Consider the following 6498-nt stretch of genomic DNA (forward strand, 5'->3'; position numbering starts at 1 on the left):
TGGGCCAGAATGATCAGGAATGCAGTTCCGGTATAAGATTCAGGGACGGAACGCTGTTCCTGTACACGGTGCTTTGATTCCGAAAATATGACGGCAACTGTCAAAACGCTATGTAAAAAAAAATACAAAGCTGCCACACATGCATTTTATCTCCAAGGAGAAAACAATCTACCAACATCAGATTTACATACACAAGTGTTAAAAACAAGCATGATAAAGTGCTTGTGTAGCGTAATCCGTTTCCATCGAGATTTATTATTTCTTTTATTCCACGGACGGCATGGAGGTTTCCCCAGCTGCTGCAGTTATCAGAGTCTGACGATGACGAGTCTCGTCAATGTGCAAATGCACGCAGCAAAGCAAAACGCCTGGACTCATTTATCCGTTCAATTGGCTGACATACTGACATGTGATCACCAGAGATTGTTAGCTCTGATTGGTTCAAATGCGCATGTTTTCTGGAACAGCAAAAAAAAAAAAAAAAGTTTGTTGAATTGATGCGACAAAAAAAGGGCAATGCAACAGAAAATGGATCAAATCTTTAAGAGCAAGGAGCAAGGTTGAGGAGGCTTATTTATCATATTTAGTTTTATTTGCTCTGATGGGGAGGTTCAGAACATCCTAGCTGTCAATGTGCTCTTTGGACTTATATTTGTTCATTTATGTTTGGCTACTTATTCAATTCCTTATGATTTACAAAAGTTAATGTTTGCGCGATCTTCAAAATATATTCCATTTCACTCTGCATAATATAAGTCATTTGTACTTATTTTTCCTGAATGTATGTTACTTATGTCTTTATTTAAAAAAAAAAAAAAAAAAAAAAAAAAAGCAAAAGTAAATGTTTACATTAACTTCAATTTTAATATGCAACCTATGTTCTTAATTAGTTAAGATTGAGATTTGAAATTTAGTATGTGAGGAACTGAGGGAAAATAAAAATTAGGAGATGGAGGTTGGGGTTATTGCTGTTTTTGTTCACTTTTATTTTGCAAATAAATTTTGGATTTTCAGCTTTGTGCTTTGGAGCTAAGTTGAATCATAACCCAGAGATGTCTGTTGTGAAAAAAAAAAATGTAAAAGACGTATAAATACGTCTTTGGGACACTTAAACAATTAACAATAGAACATATTTATACGTTTTTGGGAGCAAATGAGTTAAGAGAGGCGACTCTGGTGACCTGAGCAGCCAAAATATCCCCCCTCTCTCACCTCCCTACTCTTTCCACAGCGCCCTTTTCTCTTAGCAAGACGACTCACCAGCACATTTTTAAAAAATCCCTAATACTAATTGAATATAATGGCATTTAACACAACATATAACACAGTATCTTGTTTTTTACTTATTCTTATTAATATGACGTCTAATACATGTTTTTGGACAGTTATTTTGAGCTTTAGGGGGTATTTCCGTGTACTGAAAGGGTTGATTCTGACTTGCGCAGATTTTCGGGTTACATCGCCAGCCTAGGAACGGAACCCGTTCGTAACCCGGGCACTGCCTGTAGATGGGAAATCCCTGTTTTAATCGTTTACAGTAGATTTGTCCATTATTGCGGCGGTGTACATACTATATTTTAATCGTACCCCTTCGCTTTGTTCCACTCAGTGCTGGCGTGAATTTTAGTAGGAATGTTTGTCCGTCTTTGTATGTGTCCTACAATTTACTAACTGCCAGTTCAGTGTGTCCATTTCACCTAAAATAAACAAGCATAGGCTCCATCAACCTAAGCGCTGATTAAAATGAATGGATGGAATATACTACACAGGGAATTAATCATTACGAAGTGTCTTTGATTCCAGTTCCAAGTGTTTGTTGCTCTCCATTTTAGTTTTGGAATTATGACCCCCCCTCCCCCCTTCAAATGAGGGTATTTATCTTCCCAGGAAAAATGGGACAGATATGGAGGTGGAACGACAACTTACAGAATTTAGCATTGAGTTGTTATAGGTCATAAGTTAAAGAAACAACAAAAGAGAAGCCTAAAAGAATATTTAAATCTACCATCTTTAGAAGCAATGCAGGAGTTTTTACATGAACATTCCATTTCCTTTTGGACAAGTTTATTCCATACCAACTCTTTAACCACAAAGGAATCATAATTGAATTTAATGATTTAATCAGTACTTGAAAGTTTCCCATAAAATCAAATTATAGTGTTTTCATTTCAGTGATTATTCGCATGCAGACACTGTTGCAGCACAAAAAACAAAACAAAACAATGAAAAAACGCACACAGCAAATTTAAAACATCTTAATAGCATTACTTTTCTTAAATCTATCAAATAATTTTCTCCATCTTGTTTTTTGTTTTGTTTTCCAGTGTTAAAGACTAATTAAAATGAATCTGCATGCATCTGAATCAAGGAAGAATGCTTTCAAATAATGTTTTGAACAATATCTATTCTTAAATTAAAATCACTTCTGATACACTTCTGGGAAAGGAGACAGCTTGTTTCCCAGGTCCATTACTACCCTAAATAAGCCCCAAAACTGAACTCCCCATAAACGCTCTTCAACTGATGTTTGTAACCTGCACTAAACTGTGAACCTGCACATTATTCGGACCAATTTTCTGTTTATAGAAGGTTTTTCTTCATATTTTATTGTTGTTTTGCACAAATGGCGCGGCTAACTTCATGACATTACAGGACTGTCTCAGATAATTAGAATATTGTGATAAAGTTCTTTACTTTCTGTAATGCAATTAAAAAAACAAAAATGTCATACATTCTGGATTCATTACACATCAACTGAACTATTTCAAGCCTTTTATTATTTTAATATTGCTGAATTTGGCTTACAGCTTAAGAAAACTCAAAAATCCTATCTCAAAATATTAGAATATCATGAAAAAGTATACAAGTAGGCTATTCAACTAATCACCTGAATCATCTAATTAACTCGAAACACCTGTGAGGGTTTCCTGAGCCTTAAAAACACTCAGCTTGGTTCAGTAAACTAAATCACAAGTATGGGGAAGACTGCTGATCTGACTGCTGTCCAGAGGACCATCATTGATACCCTCCATCAGGAGGGTAAGACACAAAAAGAAATTTCTCAAAGAGCAGGCTGTTCACAGAGTGCAGTTTCAAAGCATATCCACAAAAAGTCTGTTGGAAGGGAAAAATGTGGCCGGAAACGCTGCACAACCAAGAGAGATGACCGCAGCCTTAACAAAATTGTGAAGAAGAGCCGCTTCCAGAATTTGGGGGAGCTTCAAAGACAGTGGGCTGAAGCTGGAGTCCAGGTATCAAAAGCCACAGTTCACAGACGCGTCCGGGAAATGGGCTACAATAGCCGTATTCCCATGGTCAAGCCACTTCTGAACTCAAGACAACGGAAGAAGCGTCTGACTTGGGCTATGGAGAAGAAGCACTGGACAGTTGCAGAGTGGTCCAAAGTCCTCTTTTCAGACGAAAGCAAGTTTTGCGTTTCATTTGGAAGTCAAGGCGCCAGAGTCTGGAGAAAGGCTGGAGAGGAGCAAAATCCAAGTTGCTTGAAATCCAGTGTGAAGTTCCCACAGTCAGCAATGGTTTGGGGAGCCATGTCAGCTGCTGGTGTTGGTCCACTGTGTTTCATCAAGTCCAGAGTAAATGCAACTGTGTACCAAGAGATTTTAGAGCACTACATGCTTCCATCTGCTGAAAAGCTCTATGGAGATGAGGATTTCATTTTCCAGCATGATCTGGCACCTGCCCACAGTGCCAAAACCACCAGTAACTGGTGCACTGACCATGGCATCACTGTCCTTGATTGGCCTGCTAATTCCCCTGACCTGAACCCCATCGGGAATTTGTGGGGTATAGTTAAGAAGAAGATGAAAGACACCAGACCTACAAATGCAAATGAGCTGAAGGCCGCTATCGAAGCATCCTGGGCATCAATAACACCTCAGCAATGCCACAGGCTGATTGCCTCCATGCCACGCCAGATTGATGCAGTAATCCGTGCAAAAGGATTCCCAACCAAGTACTGAGTGCATCAATGGACATTTTCAAATGTTTGATTTAGTTTTGCTGTTATTAAATTATTTTTTTACTTGGTCTGAGGAAGTACTCTACTTTTTTGATATAGGATTTTTGAGGTTTCTTAAGCTGTAAGCCAAAATCAGCAATATTCAAATAATAAAAGGCTTGAAATAGTTCAGTTGATGTGTAATGAATCCAGAATGTATGACATTTTTGTTTTTTTAATTGCATTACAGAGAGTAAAGAACTTTATCACAATATTCTAATTTCCTGAGACAGTCCTGTATTTCTGTGTTGCACATACTGTACAGTGTTTCAGTCTAAGCAATGTATAATTACTCACTTATAGCCCTAGAGTACATATTTTCCTATTTATTTATTTAATTTTAACTAAACACATATTTTTATACTGGAGTGCCAGGTCAAATTTCGTTGTTGACAATGTTCATTCGTTGCTGACAATGACAATAAAGTTCTATTCTATTCTATTCTATTCTATTCTATTCTATTCTATTCTATTCTATTCTATTCTATTCTATTCTATTCATTTGCTCTCCTCACCCCCTTAAAATAAGAAACACTCCAATATAACTTGAACAAATCACTGTTATTGAGTTCATCTCGAACTTCGGAACAGAAAATGTTAAAAAAAAAAGAAAAAATGGGGGGGGGGGGGGGGGAAGATTTTTCCTATTTTTTAAAGTTTAATTTCCTGAATTTGTTGCTTACAATTAGTATTGATTTTGCTTGTTTTATTGCTTATTACCTTTTTTTTTGGGGGGGGGGGGGGTTGATTTCTTGATTTGTTGCTTGATATAAGTGAGTCTTTTTTTAAGATTTCCTTAATTTGCCGCTGAGACTATGTGATTTTTGCTTATTATATGCAAAATGTTACTTAAAATTAGTGTTTAAAGCGTTTTTTGAGGTTATATAAAAAAATGTATTGCTTGAAATAAGTCGGTCAAGTTTATTTTCAGCTTAATGAAAGCCTAGCTATTTTTCTTATTTCAAGAAATCTAAAGGAGTAAGCTCTGACAACGTAATTTCATTTATTTCTAACCAATTCACACTGAAAACGAGGGAATTTAACTAGTTTTAAGGAGATGTGGTTTTGCAGTGTACACTGCAAATTTATAACGTCTCAATAAGATTTTTTTTAATTTTTTTTTTAAATCTAGTCAAATAATTTTCTCCACCTTGTTTTGAGTGTTGAAGTCATCCTGAAGGCAACAAAATGAAAATACATAGTTGAAAAAACCTCACAGACAATGCAAAACATACAGATTGCAAGATGTATTCATGCAAGTGCTTGCAGGAGCGCGACAAGTACAGTGCCTTGCAAAAGTATTCGGCCCCCTTGAACCTTGCAACCTTTCGCCACATTTCAGGCTTCAAACATAAAGACATAAAATTTTAATTTTTTGTCAAGAATCAACAACAAGTGGGACACAGTCGTGAAGTGGAACAAAATTTATTGGATAATTTAAACTTTTTTAACAAATAAAAAACTGAAAAGTGGGGCGTACAATATTATTCGGCCCCCTTGCGTTAATACTTTGTAGTGCCACCTTTTGCTCCAATTACAGCTGCAAGTCGCTTGGGGTATGTTTCTATCAGTTTTGCACATCGAGAGACTGACATTCTTGCCCATTCTTCCTTGCAAAACAGCTCGAGCTCAGTGAGGTTGGATGGAGAGTGTTTGTGAACAGCAGTCTTCAGCTCTTTCCACAGATTCTCGATTGGATTCAGGTCTGGACTTTGACTTGGCCATTCTAACACCTGGACACGTTTATTTTTTAACCATTCCATTGTAGATTTGGCTTTATGTTTTGGATCATTGTCCTGTTGGAAGATAAATCTCCGTCCCAGTCTCAGGTCTTGTGCAGATACCAACAGGTTTTCTTCCAGAATGTTCCTGTATTTGGCTGCATCCGTCTTCCCGTCAATTTTAACCATCTTCCCTGTCCCTGCTGAAGAAAAGCAGGTCCAAACCATGATGCTGCCACCACCATGTTTGACAGTGGGGATGGTGTGTTCAGGGTGATGAGCTGTGTTGCTTTTACGCCAAACATATCGTTTTGCATTGTGGCCAAAAAGTTAAATTTTGGTTTCATCTGACCAGAGCACCTTCTTCCACATGTTTGGTGTGTCTCCCAGGTGGGTTGTGGCAAACTTTAAACGAGACTTTTTATGGATATCTTTGAGAAATGGGTTTCTTCTTGCCACTCTTCCATAAAGGCCAGATTTGTGCAGTGTACGACTGATTGTTGTCCTATGGACAGACTCTCCCACCTCAGCTGTAGATCTCTGCAGTTCATCCAGAGTGATCATGGGCCTCTTGGCTGCATCTCTGATCAGTTTTCTCCTTGTTTGAGAAGAAAGTTTGGAAGGACGGCCGGGTCTTGGTAGATTTGCAGTGGTCTGATGCTCCTTCCATTTCAATATGATGGTTTGCACAGTGCTCCTTGAGATGTTTAAAGCTTGGGAAATCTTTTTGTATCCAAATCCGGCTTAAAACTTCTCCAC

This window comes from Corythoichthys intestinalis, chromosome 3, assembly GCF_030265065.1.
Source record: "Corythoichthys intestinalis isolate RoL2023-P3 chromosome 3, ASM3026506v1, whole genome shotgun sequence".
Taxonomy (NCBI): Eukaryota; Metazoa; Chordata; class Actinopteri; order Syngnathiformes; family Syngnathidae; genus Corythoichthys; species Corythoichthys intestinalis.